At 34.0% G+C, this 20,926-nt stretch overlaps 1 protein-coding gene across 3 annotated transcripts in view; it reads left to right on the forward strand.

Moving 5' to 3' along the window:
• The window catches only part of LOC121738792 (tyrosine-protein kinase Src64B), a 118,250-nt gene that overhangs the window by 36,823 nt on the left and 60,501 nt on the right, over nucleotides 1-20,926 (forward strand). For 2 of the 3 annotated variants that reach the window (XM_042131036.1, XM_042131038.1), the window contains exon 1: nucleotides 16,205-16,484. The exons of the other annotated variant lie outside the window; for it this stretch is intronic. The gene's annotated coding sequence lies outside the window, so the exon portion shown is untranslated. Of the gene's footprint in view, nucleotides 1-16,204; nucleotides 16,485-20,926 lie in introns of those variants that run through there. 3 annotated transcript variants of the gene reach the window in all.

The following is a 20,926-nucleotide window of genomic DNA, read 5'->3' on the forward strand; positions in this document are numbered from 1 at the left end:
AGGTAAGTGGTAACTGGTAAGTGGTAACACACTTTCGTATGTTAATCATTCTAATATTGATTAAAAAAACCAATATCTATTGTAAAATATTAATCAATTAGGAAACGAATGAAGCGTTAAAGAAATATTGATAAATTATGTAAATATGGCTAAGTAGAATTATGGATCATAATAGAAAACGATTAGACTTTAGTATTCAAATAGCAGAGCCGAAGTAACTGTAAATATTGAAGAAGCGAGTCGGTTAATTGCGATGGGATTCTTTGATTCAGAAATGGATGGAGGTAGCCATATTTGGACTTATAGATTTAGGGTTATCCTCTTTTAGAGGATTTATAACACAACGATTTATAAAATAATAATTGGTCAGAAATAAAAAAAATATAGAATCAATGACATATTATATTATAATACTTACCTGATGCTATCCTTTTGAGACAAAACACGTTATTAAGAAAGACATGTCAATAGAAAGAGGAACCATAATAATTATTGCATGTTTCCCATCAATCCCCAAGCGGCACCCGGCTGCCGCATAAAAATTGAAAATCTATTGTGTCTGGGATTCCCACGATCAAGGTACTAAAATTAAACGATGAGTTGATGATGAATAAATTTTAGCTGGTAGAAAACATCTCCAAAGATTCTTAATCTTCTGACTCTAAAAATCAAACATCGTACTTCTCTCTTCACACTCACGCCCGTCTTTCATATGCCAGTTGAAAAAGGACGGCGCGGAATCATCGCCGAGTTAGTTTTACTTGAATAAAAGACGAACTATAATGATTATGAAAAAAGTGTTTTGAGCAAATTTAGGTTTTATCATACCTTTTTAGATATTAAAAATTATTAAAGAAAAGACAGCAAACTTCGAGGATCCAAGCAAAAATGTGTCTAAAACAAGGTTTTTTGTAAAAAAGAAACTATCGAGTATTTTTTGAGTACTATCGTGTTTTCGTCTTGAGTATTTAATCTTTATGAACTGAAGTTACTTGTGTCAAAAAATCAGTTTTCTAGACCTTACAGATTTCAGATCTAGGTTAAAGTATGTAGTCAAGTTAGGGTCATATGGGCTCTGAAGGGCCTGTTTAACTTGACCACTTAACTTGACAGACGAAGTATGGAGAATCTGTCAAAAAAGTTGTAAATAGCCTATTCAGCACTTTATCAGAAAGCGGTGAAACAGGCCCTAAGTTTTGTTTCTCTCGCAATTAACAATTCTATCATATTTCTGTCAATAATTTATTAATCACTAGCTGTTGCCCGCGACTTCGTCCGAGTTAGTATAGTAGATCACATCCCAAGTATTATTTATTGTACAATAATATTCAATGTACAGCATTAACTTTCCTACGATTTTATTCTATATAAGTAGATAGATGCTCCGCGCGGCTTCGCTTGCGTAATTTAGGAATTTCACGCGACCGTACATTTTTCCGCAAAAAAATAGCCGTAACGTGGTCTATTCTTCATGTTTGCCAAATAACATAAAAATTGCTCCAGTAGTTCTTAAGAATCTTAAGATAAAAAGCAATTTCATATAATTTCCCCCGTTTTTTCCACATTTTCCTCTATTTCTTCGTTTCTATTAATCTTAGCGTGATAAAATATAGCCTATAGCCTTCCTCGATAAATTGGCTATCTAACACTGAAAGAATTTTTCAAATCGGACCAGTAGTTCCTGAGATTAGCGCGTTCAAACAAACAAACTAACTAACTAACAAACTCTGCAGAATGATAATATTAGTATAGATTTCAAATGTCTGCTAACACAAGCAGCCCTATGTATTACATAGCCTAATAGTCTATTAGCTCCCACGGTAATGTATTCGCCTAAACGCCATGCAAATTCCGTTAACGAAGCAATTTTGCAGAGTTTCGTTCATCGACCGGTGGACCGGTGGTGAATTTGTAATAGATACATGCAAAGTTGCACTGCTTTGAGCTAATCAGGATTTAAAATTGGAATTTGCCAGAATGTTCCGAAATTAAACGCGGTTAAAATACAATGTATTTTAGTGTTGCGCTATCATCAGAATTCAGATATTGTTGCGAAGGAAGCGTTTAACAGCTAACAAAATACAACAACATAAAACAGTGAAACCAAAGTCCTACCTCTTCGTTATAGCATTTCATAAAGTTACTTTTACATTGTGTAATCTCTTATGACATTTATTTATCTATTTATCTTATCTATATATATAAAAGAAAGTCGTGTTTGTTACAACACTTATAACTCGAGAACGGCTGGACCAATTGCAATGGTTTTTGATTTGTTGGATTTGTTTCCGTCCCGAATAGCAGAATACATCTTAAAAACAATGAAAACTCGATATGTGTAATGATTAATGAATACTTTATCATTTCAATAGATGCTGATTTGTTTATTACATGTCAAACATTTGTTGTCCAATCCTGTCAAATAGTGTAACAACTATTTTTTTTTTGGAGCTTATGGCCTGGTTGCTGAGACCTTTAGCCCGGCCGCACATTGTCCGAAATTTCTGATACGAAACATTTGAACGTCGGCCGGACCGCCACACAGCACACTACGTCGGAAGCTGGCTGAACCGGCAAGACTAGACGATAAAGTACGAGACGTCATCTTGCAGGAGTCAAAGGGCGAAGAAGGTCATGACAAATTTACCGGCGAAAATTACCAGCAGAGTCACCGGGAATTTTTATAATTTTGTAATTCAGAAGACAAGACTTATTTTATTACTTATTGATTATATTTATTTTTATGAACCATTTTGAAAATAGGTTTTGATGATTATTGCGCACATGTTGCCTCCCCCGGGAGTGTATTTATTTTTTGTAAAATGTCTATAAAGTTCAGGTACTGTTATATTTGTTTGTTTTAGACATTAATTTTCGAAAATTTTTTATTAACCGAAAATAATACCTAAGATTGCCATTATTGGTTCCGTCACCAGAGCCATTGTGCTCCCTGCTTTATGGCGAAACACTAGAATCACGACATTTTCCTTCGGTTTTCCTTCCTGGCGCTATAACTCCAGAACGCACGAACCGATTTCCACGGTTTTGCATTCGTTGGAAAGGTCTCGGGCTCCGTGAGGTTTATAGAAAAAAAATCAGAAAAACCTTCAAGAGAAAAGCAGGAAAATAGGGAAAATAATTTTATGGCAAAACAACGTTTGCCGGGACAGCTAGTAATATCATAATTTCCTAAAAATGTCGTCCATCTACTGAGATATAAGTTGACCTGTAACAGTAATTAACCTTACTAAAATTTACATACGTTACCATGAACAATATGTAGAATTCATTTCTCTAAAACCCTCTACTTATTTGGAATTTCGAAATATGTACAAGGAGTATATATAAAACGAGATAGAAGTAAAAAAATATCATCAGAAGGCGCAGCCACTGCAGTTAAAACTAGACCAATAAGACCCAGTTTCATCAAGCAATGTTAAATAAATAATGGCTTGTTAAATCAGTTAACGGCCTGTTAGAGCTATCGAGCGTTCCACCATACGCTAATGTCATGTCAAATCACCTAACACGGCGTTAAATTTAATTCCTGCTATGGAGGTCCGTTAAATATTTAACAGGCTGTTATATGAGTCAAAATAACAACTTTCAAAGACAATCTTATGCAATATCAATAAAAGAATCTGTTTTGACTTTTGAGTCTTTTCGCCATGTTTCCGCTACGTCCTTATTATTAATTATTTTCATAGTTATGAATAATTATTTATTTTCACTTTGCCAAAAATTCAGCCCTCGGATTTTCCTTGACATTGCAAATAGACTAACTTGTATCAAAATTTACAAACCGAAATATGTAAATAAAAGTTTGTATTATGATTCATGTTTTCAGCTTTGACAGATAATAATTATTAACCTGGTAAATTAAGAAGAAATATTATAGCGTAACAAATGTATGCGATCAGTGATATTTTAATTTGGTCGCATTATCTACTATTATACTACTATGGAAGAAAGTGATACATTGCAGCAAACATGTATTAATCTTGTACATTGCAATTTCGTCGCCTTATAACAAGAATGAATGAATTGATAGTTGTTCACTCGTTGTTCACTTAACATTGCATTTACTAATCTGCTGTTAAATTTTTACTGTGGGACATAAGTATTTTAACAGTCTGTTTAATTTTCCTAGGTCCGTTAAGTAATGCCTTGTTAGGATTTAACAAACAGAGGTTGGTGAAATTGGGTCTTAGACTGTTCTTAAGATGGTTTAAAATTAACCCAGATTTGAAATTATAGAGTAACTCACGTCACCGGGTTAGTGGGTTAAATATGGATCGTGAAATTATTTTCATTACTCAGCACAGTGATATTATGCTTTTGCAAGTAGGCCGTAGGATTTTAAAATTTTGGGCAAATTTACTTAAATTTCATTATTTTAACCCCCGATGAAAAAAAAGAGGTGTTATAAGTTTAACACGTCTGTCTATCTGTTTGTGTCTGTCCGTGGCATTATAGCATCTAAACGACTGCACCGACTTTAATCTATTTTATTTTGTTCGAAAGCTGACTTGATCGAGATTATTGAATCGGGGGTTGTTTTTAAATGCCTAATTTAACATTATTGTATGTCGTTTACTACTAGCTGTGTCGATATGAAGTTCTTGCCTTTAAGACAATAAGGATTTGCACAAGGGGAGAGGAAGGATAAAAAATTGTCCTTATGCAACAAAGTAGAAAGATCATCAAGAGAAAACTTAACTGTAGCTGTATGCTGCAATCTGTTGTCAGCTATCACTTTTTATGCGATTAGTGTTACCTGTAACTAGCTAGCTGGTAATATGCGTAATGGACGACACAAAAACCGGACACTACAGTCTACATCGTAAAGTGGAATTATTATGGAGATTGCACTTGCTATGCAGTATATGCCTATCCTCAAGAGAATGTGGAGAAAACCTTATTTGCTTGGTTACTTTTTGTGTCTATACAGGGTGTAACAAAAATAAGTGATAATACTTTAGGGTGTGTACGTGTTCCTTGTAGAGAGTTCACTCTGAAAGTAGCAGCGGTAAAAGACCAAATTTTTTTTTCACTTTTGTATGGGAAAAGTCGTGACGCTCGGGCCCTTGCCCATACAAAAGTGAAAAAAAGTTTTCGTCTTTCAGCGCTGCTACTTTCACAGTGAACTCTCTACAAGGAACACGTACACACCTTAAAGTATTATCACTTATTTTTGTTACACACTGTATATTGCATTCATATGGGCCGATTATGGTGTAAGTTTCAATTTCAAAGAAAACGAACAACTAAATTGGTACCATAAAGGAGAAATTGATTACCATTTATCAGAAAGAAGTTTTATGGCTTTCGTTCTATCTATGGGATGGGTGACGTAAGGTAAAGGTCAAGTGTGAGCATGAAAGTTCTTGTTTATTCTTTTGTTACCGTAATCTTTGATGTGTATAAGATATGACATCATTTCAAAACATATCTTTACTAATGCTTTATTTTATCATAATATTTTGTTAATTACTCAAAATTAAGTTTTTATGAAAATTAAAGTCTTAACTTGGATCGAGCTTTAAAATAAGTAAAATCATTTGAATTAAAGTTTCCTAACCGTATATTATGAATTCCTACAATCAATATCAATATTATGTATATTATTCATATTGATTTCTATTTTGTATTTACAAAATATTTGAAGCAGTATATTTTCTTTTCAACCAACAGTTGTGTTTTCTCCTTTAATCTCGCAGACCATTAGATAAAAGGTTTCCTGATTTTAAAACGTTTAGCGCTAATTCGTTTTAGCACAAGCCCATTTTCTGGCTACATTCATATGCAAGTCCAGTGTTCCGGTAATGAGTAGGGATATCCTCAAGACCTTTGTCTGGTTCATGCGGAGTTCCCTTTGTAGTGCCCGTCTAGACGGATGTTGTGAACTCACTTAGCGGGTTATTTACTGAAATATTAACTAATAAGTAATAACATTAAAGTTGTAGCAAAAGTTTGCAGAGTAGCTTGTGCTTTAACCTTAAAATCCTTGAGCGATTCCAAATTCTATACAAATGACAGTTTTACTGTTCCTCCCAATAGCATATATTACTGCAATGCTCTCACGCTAGATAGCACCAGCATAGCAGAGCATAGACAGTAAAAAAAAGTTTTACTTGACTTTTGACAACGGTGAAGTCAATATTCTGACATGACGTGTGCGGAATGTCGGATTTTTCTAAGATTATTTTACTGTATGTGCTGGTAGCGCCCTGCGGGGCTAAAATGGTCGCTTTGAAGAATCATGATATGAATCATAATATGATTCATTTTCTAAAATCGCAAAATGCAACTCTGCTTGCAATTAATTTCTGTATTTTTGTACTGATTTGACATTTATCAGTTTGACAATTTTGACAATTCATTTGCTGAATTGATTGAGAGGAATTGCTAAATATGACCATTTTAGCCCTGCTGTGCTCCGACTTCCGAGCTTTGCTTAATATGTATTCATATTATATTGAACGATGTTGCGGGCAACATCTTGACTCTTGAGTCACTAAAATTATGTTTTATTACCGTTTTACATATTTGGTTACTTGCTCTTTAAGGTAAGCCCAATATGGGTATTTTATAATTGTCCATCAATATCTGCATCTGGTTCCATTAGTAACGAATATGGCATTAAGTATAATTAACATCCGGTTATTATTAATACGTCGTATCCAAATATTATTTTTTTAAATCGAATCTTAATATTTTCAATCTTTATTTTTAAATATAAAATGTCATCTGCTACGTTAAAATATAATTAATATATTATATTTTTAAGGTTCTGTTTCTTTAAAACTGCTGTAGTACAAATAAATGCGATTTATAATCTAGATATCACAGATTATTGAATAGTTACAAATATAGCTGGAAAATTTAAGTTTTCACTGATATACTATTGCTGTTACCAAATTATAACAAAAATACCAATCATTTGAAACAATCAGTGGGACTTCCATACAAGAAATCTTTTTTATAATATGTTTTGCACTGTATCCATCGTGCGCGTTCCGTCCCGCACTTGGCTGGTATTTTAACTGAATATAATAATATAGCTGACGAAGAGCTCCTCTGAGTTATGGGTCAAAACTACAGGGGTCAAGAAGGGTCAAAAGGTTGGTTTCGAGTATCACCTTCATGTCTTGGCTCGTGAAACTCGAGCGGTACGCGTATATTAAAAATGTATAGAGCTCAAGTATATTGGACACATCTTAGGGCTTAGGAGGTAAAAAATATGCGTAAAAAAGATAGAACAAAAAATTAAGAAGCTGAAGCTAATGAGCTACTAATATTTAAGCTAAATTAATAATATGGAACTATCTATAACGATCCCAAGCCATCAAGCTATGAAATTAAAAAGGTCGTCTAAATTTGTCTTTTGACCTGTGATAGCCTGTGATATAATATGCCAAGCTTACTCATAAAATATTTAAAGATTCAATTTATCATTTTTCTTTAGGATCGGTTCATTGTTAATCAGCTAGCGTTCTCAAACGGACGTAAGATGATCTATTGTCTATTAAGGATGCGTCTGTGTCCGTCTGATCACTGTCTGCATTACTAAGAGGCACTTTGCACTCTATATCTACTGGATTACTAGATTTTGGCCCCATTTTGGCCCCAGCAGAAAATCAGTGCAGCAACCCGCTGCTAATGCTGAGCTGGGGGCCATTGGCATCACACAATATAATGTTAAATTATTAATTATTTGTGTCCTTGTTCTTTCGTCCTTTTGTAAATATTGTGTTGTGTGATTTGCAAAATAAACTCTTCTTATTGTTATTATTATTTTTCTACTATCTACTGTATTTACTGGTATAAAGTAGCCTTATGTTGTTCCCATTGTCTCCATTATAATAGTAATTTATGCATAGATGACACACGCAACCATTCCATAATTCGTTTAACGCGCGAGAACTTTATGCTGAGAATAAAAAGTATCCTATGTCGTTTTCCGGGACTCAAAGAATCTCCATACCAAATGTCAGCAAAATCGGTTTCAGCGGATTGTACGTGAAAAGGTAACAGACAGACACACTTTTTTATTTATTAGTATGAATGAGCCTTATTTTATCAAAATGGGTATAGTTTACTAAAGTTATTTAAATACATTTTAACAGATAACACAATATGCAGGTTGTAGTTACTTCGAAGACGAAGAAAGAGTATCGTCCATTTCGTCTTATGTAGGGTTGCCATCGCCCAAATTCCCTTCGCCGGTCAGGCACTACAAAATTCCCGGACATTTGGCCGAAATGTGGTTATTTCCCCGGACACCTCTTAAACATTATTTACGATAACGTCCTGCCAATGTTTGCTTTTCCAACAAGAATTTGTAAAAACCTGACTAACTGAAGTCCGTGCAAGAAACCGCGTGTATGCTAAGCGAGTTTTTATCTTTCGTTTATTGCTGCATGACTTAAAAGTTAAACTTCTCTTATCAAAAGTGTCTGGATTTCAACCGGACACTTTTAAAAAACCCGGCCGGACGCACCCCGGACGCCCTTCAAACTAGTCCAAATCCGGGGAAATCCGGACGGATGGCAACCCTAGTCTTATGTAACTTTGACCTTTAAAGCTTTTAACTTTGTTAAAAACTCCTGAAACAATATATTTTCCAAGTGTTTCAGGAGTTTTTAACAAAGTTAAAATAAATAGAACTTTTTATGCTGACAATAAAATTAAAGGTTTAATTAATGTAACTGGCACTGCGGGCGTTAAATGGTGAGAATAGATTTTGTGCAAGTCGGACGGTTGCGTTCGGATGTATTGATTTTTGTTATTTGCATCCCGTCTGCCCTCCATATCTACAGCTATTGTTAGATCAGTGTTCAATTGTGGCTCCTTTTTTGACTGTCGAATATCAATTTTCAACACTGCACTCGGGTGAAATAAGATTTCATATTTGCCTTTTTCTGTTTGAGCATCTCTTTTGTTGATTAAGATAACCAAGTCTGTTTGGTATTTAAATTTTTATGCTGAGCTACATAAAATATTAACAAGTTTGCCAATTACGTTTCTGTAAAAATACCAAAATATGCACTATTGTAGAGATCAGCCATAAATTCGATAGCTAACACGATATGAATCACACCTTTGGGAATAATTGATAGTGATGCTGAAATATGTAATAAGCAATTCTTCGGTGAACGAAATGAAATATACAAAATGGCTATGAATATTGAATAAACGACAATAACACAGGACCTTTTATTGTGATTGAAGCGGGCGCGAATGTAAAGCGGAGATAATGGAGGTGGGAACGGTCGTGTTATTCTGAAAGCTACCTGCAACATATACGGTATACCTACTTGTGTAGGCTGTATGAAGACTAGCGTGTCATTTTCGCACTTACTGTGTGGTACAGAGCTAAGAATACTAATTATTGTGAAAACTGTAGCTAATAATTTTGCAATATAATTTTTTATTTTTAATGCTTTAGTATGAAATTGTAAATGTTCCTACCGACATGACTAATTTAACTATTTTAACACTAATCGTCAATGTAGCTTTAGCTGATAAGCGTAGTTTTAGCTGATAAGCGCGGCAATTATCACAAACTACAGTTAAAGAAAAACCCAATACCTAGCCGATATAAGATTTTTTTTATCTCGAATCGCTCGCGTATATACTTTGAATGAATAAATTGCCCTGCGGCATCTACTGAGTGCTGGGATATGTCTGTGTTTACCTGACATACCTTCCGTTGTCTGGAAATAGTCTTCACGTGTATCCAGGTCGCGTCCATTCCGTTTATAATTATCCTCGCCGATATAGCTTGGGCGTGGCCAGTTTAAATCTCCATCATCCGTGTTTACTTTATTATACATTCTGGTTTTACGTTTGTTGGCTTCTGATTTCGGCCTCTAAGTATAGTATCATTAGATCCTAATCTCAAAATGACTTAATGACTATTATTATGATGAGCATTATGCAATGACCTTATTTAGACCTTTATTACTTTTGTGTGCTTCATCAGATGTGCGTAAATAGTATGAATAAAAAGGATTAATGTTAATTATTAAGAAGCTTTTTAAGTTAAAGTGTTTTGTTATTTAAGAAAATTCCCCAGACTAATGATACATCAAGAATTAATAATATAAGTAACCACATTACACTTAATAAGGTAGGCGTCGAGTTAAGCGAAAAGTAATAGGTAAATGATCGATATTTCCGCTCTTCGGGCAAACCATCATCTAACACGATAATTACTTAATTCCTCCGAGGAAGATGTTTAATAAAAATATAAAATTGCTCGTAGTATTCTAAGAACATTCGATAATAACCTCATTTTTGAATTTTAATTTACTTCAGAGACGGTATGGAAATCTTTTCTTTGATTAATACCACGTGAATCGGCTTTTAATATGGTAATTGCGACTTCAGATTCTGAAGTAGGTAGCGGATTGCTTGGCCAAATTGTAAATTGATTGTCTTGAGTAAGACATAAATACACATTGCTAAGCCTTAGAGGTAAGTATTGCTTCGCCATCGCCAGACCTAAGGGCATCCCCTAAGGTATTTTAGGAAGAAGAAATGAAACCCGCAGCACTAGAGAAGTTCTATATTGCACCTGCAGGTGACTCATGTTTCCTGCTTTATTTAAGTAATTAAGGAGAGATTAGATTCCATTTTAATGAAAAACTATCGGGTTCCTATTTATTTTACAGCTATATTCCAAAATTGATATCAAAAGTCTAAATACTTTCGATCCTGCCACTATGATCACTCGCTGAATCTGAAGAACCTTTTTTCCTTTCATTGTTACTGCAGTTCATTCGTGAGTCACATCAAACGTTCTTTTAGGCGTGGAATCGGTAATTACGCGGATGCTTAACTAAGAACGTCACGCCGCCTGTAAACTTTACGTTTGATGTTGATGTGATGGATCGCACTAACTAAACGGTAGAGCCGTTTTAGTTTTATCCTTATGTCATTGTAATAAAGGTCTTAACAGAGGTAAGATAAACCTGAACGGTATATAGCTTAATAGATTTAGAGAATTAGAAAAATTTATGAAATTAGGAACCATTAGTGAGTCTAAAAGCGTTGAAGATCTTTTAATGAAATTATTTCTTTTATAAATAATTATAGCTATTGGTTAAATAGCGGAATGTGTCGTTGTGAAAAATGTATCTTATATCTTTAACCCTAGATAGCTAACCTTCTGGGAGACCCTGTTTAAGCTAACCATCCGTCGAAACGACGAGATTTTACCACTTTCTGAACCTGGTTTTTTTTTTACAGACATATGATGAGCTTAGCAATAAAACAAAACTTCTCAAAATTACATTTTTTATTTACTTTTGAAAGTAAAAAAAAATTCTTAGACCTCTAAAAAAATAGGAAAATTTTTAATCAAACTTTTCTAAAACAAAATAAAATAATACTCAAAACAAAACAATCAGTTTTTTGGCATTATATGGCATATAGAAATATAAAACGTAATAAAAAATAAAATAAACTACTTTTCTTTAGCACATGTGATAAAAAAAATATTTTTGTTCACCTCATATTGCTACCTTACAATTATAGCAAAATATACTTTTAGTCATACGCTTTTCTTGTAGTAGCATTTCCCACATGTTTTCCTCCGTTTTTGTCTTGAAGAATTTGGAAAAGACTCTTCTTCGTTCTCTATTCCCTCCAAAGAAGCTTGGCCCGACGAAAACTGCTCTGCGCACTATACTCGATGGCTGTTTAGAAAGAACGCTTCTAAATATTTATTTTACTAAGTTCTTGGTTAAATAAATTATCTATAGCATCTTAAATTAACGAAAACATGTAAAAAAAAAAACACAGTTTACGTCAAAACTAAATACTTGCATTTCAGTAGAAAAACTAACGGTAAAGCTAACCACCCGTCGAAACGACGGGCAAAGTCTGCATAAACCGAAAACTATGGCACTTACCTGTATGACGAGTGCACCACTGTAACGACCTCACCGGCAAATGAGTTAAATAGGCGAAACAAAATATTCGGACGTGACATTAAAAAAATATGGCGATATTAGTTTGCGCAGCCCGTCGATCAATTCTTGTATATATATATAGTGTTTGCTATACCGATCAAAGCTCGGTCATCCAGGTACTGGCTATTAAAGAATCCAATCTTAATGTATATAGAAGACCATTTTTATTACTTACAGTATTTATATGTATATAGTTTTAGGTGCCGTTTGTATTTCTCGAATGATTTTGTTGTTACATTTCTGTAAAAAAACCGTTTAAAGTTACACCGCCAATTTGCATAACAATTTCTGATTTCGTTTTCTTTATATATTTGCCAATAGAAAATTTATAAATGAATAAACTAGATCTAGGTCCAACGACCGTACTTTATGAGCAATGTCGAGACGATGCAGTGGCCATGTCATAAAGGAGTAGGTGTCGCGCGTAAATCATTCTCCAATTTACATAACGTCTTAAGATATGCTCCGACATGTTCTGAGACACCGTTACGTTGTGCATCTACATGGCTCTTTCTACTTCTGATATTATAAGGCTTAGAAATTCTCCTTTAATTCGTGCAAAAATATTTTTAAACTTAGTTTTCATTTCATAAATAGCGGCAAAATTATGCCTTTACTTGTATTTCAAGCCTTCTTTGTAACTGAAGCCCAAATACGAAACCTCTGCTCCAAGTTGGGGAGGAGTTGGATATCCTATTGATGTTTTTGTTCATAGCTATAATTCATCATCATCAGCCTGCTCAGTGCTGGACAATCAGGGTTTATTTCAATCAATATTTACATGCTGCTGCTGCAGCATCACCTGGATTCTATAGGAACCGAGCTTCGTATGAGCCCAAAGTGGAGGTTTCATGTTTGGGCTCATATTAAGGGCCTCATCGAAAAGGATATTGATAGATGGTAATTACGTTGATAGGAATTATTCTGCACTATACCCAACACAAGTTTAAAATGTATGAAATAAAATTAAATTAAGAAATTTAAAAAAAACCCCGCCAAACAACTTTAAAAAGTAATGAAATAATATTTACTGCCTTTAAGTTCAAATAATTCCTAACTTGTGTAAAGTAATATTTTAGTCCATAATTATTGTTGTCAAGGTGTGTCGGGGGACCGCTAATGTAGATGTTTGATTTGAGATTTCACATAACATTATAATTTATAGTTTAAGGATCAGTTCAGAGCGAACCGAATGGAGATAATCAGCGACTTGGCGGTTGTAGGTTGTAGTTAACTTGGCGGTCCCCCGACACACTGTGACAACAATTATGGACTAAAATATTACTTTACACAAGTTAGGAATTATTTGAACTTAAAGGCAGTAAATATTATTTCATTACTTTTTAAAGTTGTTTGGCGGGGGTTTTTTTAAATTTCTTAATTTATTCGTAAAAAGGGTTACAAAGTTTTTCGTTCGCGTATTAATATTATGATGATGATTCCATAAAGCAAAATATTTTTAACCTTACTTTATCATAAATTGTAGCAAAATGATAACCAAACTTTTCTGGTTTTCAAATATTATGTATCTTTCCAATGTTTTCTAAACCAATGTTTATTAAATCCAATCATTTTAAACTAATGAGCTCCAAGTTCAGCTCGAGCTAAAAATGTCAGATCGAAAACGTTTAAGCCGTAGTATTTACGTTTGTCTGAGTATGTGGGCGTAACAAGTTTCCGTCAGTTGTCCCGTTATGAGCGTCATCTGCAGCTACCCCGCGTGTTGGGGTGCGCGCGTGCTGTTTTTGTGTGCGCTCGCGCAACGTTATTATTAGCATAATATGCTCTTATAGGATTTCGCTCCGTTTTAAATGTTGATCCTGCAAGTTATTTTACTTTTTGTTTTTTTATTTAGTAAAGTTTTAATTATATTTATCTATAACTTAAAAGTATAAAATAAATGAAGTGATAACCATCTTCCGTTGCTAAGTTTTTGTTACCATTTATATTTTTTAGTAACGTTAAATTCCAAATTAGACTGTAAATTTTCCTATAATACTTCAATTATAATATAAATCTACAAGTTAACTAAAAATGTTATTTATGATACTAAGAGCCTGTTTCACCACTTCCTGATAAGTGCCGAATAGGCTATCCACCACTTAAATTGACAGATGAAGTATGGAGAATCTGTCAAAAAAGTTGTGAATAATCTATTCGGCACTTTATCAGAAAGTAGTGAAACAGGCCCTAATAGTTTTTAAAATATCTTTAGTACTGATTTAAGCCGCCGAGAAACTACATAAGTACAATGTTTTTTTATTTATTTTACAGTTTATACTACTTTACTATACTACTTACTACTACTTTACTTTATATATAAATAATCACTACAGCGTATAGCGCAACAGAACTCAGAAGCCTTTGAAACTGCTGTCAATGGATGCGCACATGTTGGAGATGGTGTCGCCGCCAAAGGCAAATAATAAATATGACATAACTCAGCGAAAAGCTACAAAGAGTCCGTCCAGAGTTTTTTTTACCTCAAGGTTTTGGGGAGTGACCCTTATGACGTTAACATAAAGGTCCTGCCAGACGTAAAACACCAGAGAATGTCAGCCGCACACGCCGATCAGCAATAAATCTTGGCGTTTGTTTGCAGAGTGTCTACTGCAAATACAACTAACAGTTTGGGCTCTTTTGTTTGTTTTTACAGCCTCTTTGTCGGTACAAGGGTCGCTAACTGCACAGCATGTCGTGCCATTTCTCGTTTAATTTTATCGCTTTTCCTAAACACTTTTTCGCTTGTGTTTCTATCGAAATTAAAATATCGTCTCGGGTTCATGTTATTTATTGCTATTCGGTTCCATTCCATATGTGTAAGATGCGGCATGCTAATGGTAGTGAGTAGTGACTCAATGTCACGGAATGACTTGTGTTTTACATAAATTACATTAACTGTGCTTTTATTATACATTTGGATAGTGAATTTTATAAAATTATAAGTAAGTTGATGATTAAATCCTTTAAGTTTACTTTTGTTAATTTTTAAAAACTGACCTCACCTGACATTAATATAACACAATATATTAAAAATATCAAATTATTCTGAATTCGCCAATAATGACAAACTAAACAGTATTTAGAATACAAGAAAATTACTTTGAAGTGATCAAGACCTAAACGATAGGGTAGAACTTCTTTATTTGTTGTTTCTATTTTTAAATACATAGTTCGTTCTCGTCAAATGTGAACCACATGCTTCTTAATTACGTAACCCATCCCATAGCCAAGAGACTTTTTTGTTTATATTTACTTTGGCACGAGTCGTCTAACCAAGATCAAATCATTAACTTCTCAGCATCCATCAAGGATCTTAAATTATTTTTGGTACTATGAATTGTAGTTTATTTTTATATTGTCTTTAATTTAACATCTAAAATTTTATGTATATTTTTCAAAAGCCTGTGAGATTTATTTAACTGTTTTGGGCTATCCGGCTGTGCTAGGTATTTGTGGTTTGGTATTGTAGCAAATTTGTGTCCAATATACAAATTATTTGAGTACGGAGTACCTAATATGAAAATAGAGAGACTTTATTTTATTTAGTTTTCTCACTTATAGATTTTTTTCTAAGGGTTTACTGTGTGCTTAATTGTCGGTTAAGCTGACATTGGATCTACTATTGCAATCGCTCTTGAATGTAATCGTTGTAGCTAATACTTTTATTGCAAAGCTCTAGGTAAATATTTTTTCTTAATTATTCCATTAAATCATGACATCAGCAGTAGCATCACAAAAGGTCAACATCCTATTTTTATGGGAGATGTAAACTTCGCAAAAAAGGAAACCATCTATCGACCCGTCTCTAATTATGTGGAACTAAAACCGTGACGCCGTATATCAAAATGGTAATGTTAATTGCACTTCCCTGCTTGAATAATATTTTTTTCTTTACTTTGCTTATTAATTTAGTTTTCATCATTATGAGATTTTGGGAAATTAAATGTTGGTAAGTATTGAGATTGTAATCCCTGGTATTCCATGGTGATTCTTTTGCTACCGTATATCCAATGTTAAGAATCTCCAAATTATTCTTACTAGTGTTAGAAAATATATTTTCCGTGTGCATTGTTGCTAGCGGTGTCAGCTTTGTATACATTTGTTATCATATCAGAATGACATGAGGCTGGTTCGTCGCCTTCGAGCGGCTCAACGCGCGCGTCCCCTACCGCGTCTCCCCCCGCGCCGTCTGCCCCTTATGCAGTCAGTCGCCACCCGAACGCAGTAGTGAGTTCACGTCGCGTTCACACGTAATAAGCTTTCTCGTGATCGAGCTTTTGTAATATTTTATTATTCAGTGTTATCAATATCATAATTACCAAGATTTATTGATCCGCTAGCGTCTGTTGTTTTCGATTCAGTGTGAGTGTCTGTGCTGTGTACAAGTAATAACAAAACAATAAAGTTAACAGTCTTGTGCCATTAGGAATCTATTTGACTAACTGATGGTTCAGTATTTCGGAATGCCCGGACACATTTGAATTTACATCAGAGAAACAGGTATGGGTTTTGTTTAGATGATCTGTATCGTGTTGTAACTAACCAAAATATTGTCTAAAATATTATTTAACTACTTAAAAATATCGATCACATAAACCGTCCAAACGAAAAGAACGTATAACATTTTAATTAATGGTGTACGAAGTATTTTCATGACATAAATATTTAATTATCTCACAGTACCGTGAATAGAGGGTGGGCCATTGGAAGGTGTGGGGAAAAGGGATGGATATATCAATACTGCGTGAGGGGTTGCCAACGCTGCATAGCCCTTAGCTACAATAGAGGGATTTCCAAGGGAATGTACTTAGACACATAGGTTTTTTGAAGTACTTATTAGGTGGTACAGCATTGTTCTCTTAAAATGCAACTAGTGTGGAACAATGTTCTTTTTTGCTTCGTGTACATCCACTTAAACGGTGCTTATAAGATGTAGTATTTTAGTCCCCAGTCTGCGTTATGATCATTGACAAGTTAAGACATGTTTTAACAAGAAGTAAACAATGTGGGTCTCACAGATAAGGGTCTGTGACCTTAGGCAGTTTGAATTTGGGACGGTACGATTTACTTAATACAAACATGTTTTAAAACCGTTTCATCTATTCTTTAGAATGACATTTTTTGAAAATATAAACTCTGGAGTTTAAAATAAAATTAGGTTGTTAAGATTCTCGCCAGTATTTGGTACTACTAATATATATGTACTGTGCCAGTATATATACTCGTTCTCATAAAATGTTGCAAACTTTCTCAGAATGAATGTAAACCAGCTCGACTATCACTAAAACTATGCTATTACCTCTAATAACGTGTAGACTATATTGAATAATATCAGAGGAGTGTGTGTAATATCACAATTGCCACTTTCGTTCTAAAAACGGTTTCTCTTCACATGTTCCTCATTAACGATTTTTCAAGCATTAATCAAACTTTCTTGTTTTGATTATGTATTTACTTTTATTCTTCTAGCAGGTTTGTTTTTGTAATTTATTTTAGTTTTCCAATATATGATATTAATTTGTTTAATATCATATATTGGAATTTTAATCATAAAGAATTCTAGGATTTTCTCCTCGTGACTCTATTCATTGTTAGGGGTTTACAATGGATTTTGTGGAAGACTTGCTAATTACTTTTTTATCGCTTCTTTACTCATTGCAACCATTAAAAAAATCAATACTTTATCAGCTGTTTCATTGCATTTGGTAATAAAATTATTCTAATCATCTTCCTAAAAATCGAAATTTTTAACAATCTTAGATTAAAATTGCTATCATGTATTTACTTGAATTTAATATCCCTGTCATAGCCTAGTAAACGAATGTCCAAAATGGGGGTCTGCTTGGAAAAGTCGAAAGCAGAAAATTTAACTTTGGTACTTTGTTTAGAGTAATTAAGAGATAAACATACTAAAAGTCCTGACCCCTCCGAGGTGAGCCCGAGGGAGGTGGGTAAAGAAGGTCCCGTTTTTTGGTTTTTTGCTTACTCATAAAAAAAGGTGCTTCGTACGAAATTCTTTTCTACTATATAATAAAAGCTAATTAAATTCTCTACAACTTCGTCCTTTATACTTTGTATCTATTTCCTATCATTGCCTCGCTATGAGCTTCTAAAATTGGCCGATTTTCAAAAGTGTGTTTTTTAGGGTAAAAAATTGAAAAAAAAATCAAGTTTGTTGTATGATAGCCCCCCTAAAATATTTAATTTCTTTTGTTTTTAGTATTTATTATTATAGCGGCAACAGAAGTACACCATCTCTGAAAATTTCAACTCTCTAGCTATTATCGTTATTGAGTTATAGCCGGAGACAGACAGACGGACAGACAGACGGACAGACAGACGGACAGACAGACGGACAGACAGACGGACAGACAGACGGACAGACGGACGGACAAACAGACGGACAGACGGATGGACAGACAGACGGTCAGGAAGACGGACAGACATTAAAGTCTCAGTATAGGGTCCCGTTTTTACCCTTTGGGTACGAAACCCTAAAAAACACACTCGGCCAATTTTAGAAGCTCATAGCGAGGCAATGATTGGAGATAGATACAAAGTGTAAAGGACAAAGCTATAGAAAATTTAATTAGATTTTATTATGTAGTACAAAAGAATTACGTACGAAGCACCGTTTTTGATGAGTAAGCAAAAAACCGAACCTCTGAGGGGCCAGGACTTTTAGTATGTTTATCTCCTAATTAGTCTAAACAAGGTACCAAAGTCAACATTTCTGGTTTCGACTTTTCCAAGCAGAATCATTCGTTTACTAGGGTATCATGTGAAAGTTGATACTTAAGGATGTTAAAATTTATATGAAAAGTTCTAAGAGTTTGGCACCGTTAAGTTACAAGTTATGATTTATTGAGTTCTAAAGTGTTAACCTAATAATATAATCATTTTATCGTATGCTGATTGCAATAATACATGGTTTTATCTTGTAAATCTAAAAATTAAGTATTATCTTAACTTAGCTTATGCAGAATGTGTTAGTGCGATTATGAAAATAATAAAGATACTACGAGTACCTACAAGAAAGAAACAAGGCGCACTGGTGATTGGTGATAAAAAGTTTTATGTTGATATTGACAATAATTAACATGATTATGACTTATTCGTTCAGCCTTAATTTTACCTAAACTTAATACGTAGAGCTACATATTGACTAACATAATCATAATTCATAGTATTATATAATACTGGTTTAACCTTTTTCATCTTTCTATTCTATCTGTGCATTTTCTTGGATTACTCATAATCCTACAACAATCCCTTCTTAGGTACAAAGAACACTTAATCCAAGAATCTCATTTTTTATTATAAAATCTTACGGTAAGAGCTTCTTATTTACATTTCTGTTATCTTTTATTATTTGCCTCATTTTCTGTTCTTTATTATAATGCTTTTATTAAGTTATATGTTGGTATTAAATTTATTAAGTTTTACAACAACGAATTTTATAATGTAATCCTATACTTATTTTTACAAAAATATTTTAAGTGTTAAAGTGCGTTGAAAATCGATAATCATGCATTCAATATACTCTATAGTCTATAATATTATATCCTACTCTTACCACTTTGGTTCACAATTTTTGCTTGAATTGGGAAGGAAAATACATATTATATTCAAAATATGGATGGATGGACAATGGACATATTGTGTTGGTTTCAATGAAATTTGATGCGTAAATGTTAAAAGTCGTGACTGTAGCTAATGATATCCGATCATGATGACATCCGATACGAGGAGTCACAAGTCCCAGTGGCGATTGATTGGTCACTTTTCCATCAAGTCAATACCCCCCGTTTACTGGCATGGGACACGAACAGTGATACGCGACCGTCGTATCCGGTGTGTGGTTCTTATCCACGAAATAAGGACCTCCTATTTGATTATGAGGTTGTTCGCCTTTCACTTCCTCTAATCTCGGCTTGATTTTATGATCGTATTTCGTTGCATTGATTTCTTTAGATTTTCAGCTTTTTCAGTCGGGATTTTGAAAAATGGCAGTCTCTAAAAATATAACTAATCTAACCGAGTACCATTCTCACGTACGAAATTCGACCTTAAATTTAATTATCTTCTTCTTTTGGCTCTCCGTTTAAAGTACATATTGACAATTTCAGATTGAATAAAAAAAACAAAAATCCTTTTTTTATTTGACAACAGACTTCAACCATAAACAAATGACTATAATTCGTATGTATAGGCTTGTCAAAAAAGATGGTAGTGTGCACATTGTAGAGTGTGTAATGTTTTATTTGTTAAAATAATGTATGATAAAAGCATCATTTCAAAATAATATTAGCTCGATGCACTCCTACACAATATAAACTATAACTGTGCGAAATTTCATGCACCTACGTTTGCCCATTTTTCGTAAAAAGGGTTACAAAGTTTATACATATAGATATTATGATGCCTCCAACACTGGTTTCGGTGACGGTGCCCGCATCATTGTCACCAGGTCAGCAACGTAGTAGTAATATTTAGAGTGCCTAATTGTTTGCGCAGTTTCAAGAAATATACAATGACCGCATCATGTAACGCATGGGTTATCTTTCTTGTCAGACATACAGGTGTTCAGACTACTGTGTCCTAACCAAACTTGGAAACAACATAAATTTTTCGATGCGGGAATGTAATTTAGTACGAGAGTAAAGCTCTAAACCACTGTACCACGGAGTTGTTGGGTTCTGTCTTACCGTAAGTCATTAGTTGATGATTTAGCACAGAAAGGTGAAACTTTAATTACGGGTCGTTAACTTTATATCTCTCGTTTATTGTCCATAATAGTCTGCCACTGACGTGACGTCTAAATTTAACCAAATTAAATGATTGTTCTATTTTTGGTACTTTATGACTTCACGCAAACTTTATTGGTGTGAGAGAGATATTTTATGAGTATGGGCTTCCCATTTGTAGGCTGTTTATTGTTT

Source organism: Aricia agestis, chromosome Z (assembly GCF_905147365.1).
Source record: "Aricia agestis chromosome Z, ilAriAges1.1, whole genome shotgun sequence".
Lineage (NCBI taxonomy): Eukaryota > Metazoa > Arthropoda > Insecta > Lepidoptera > Lycaenidae > Aricia > Aricia agestis.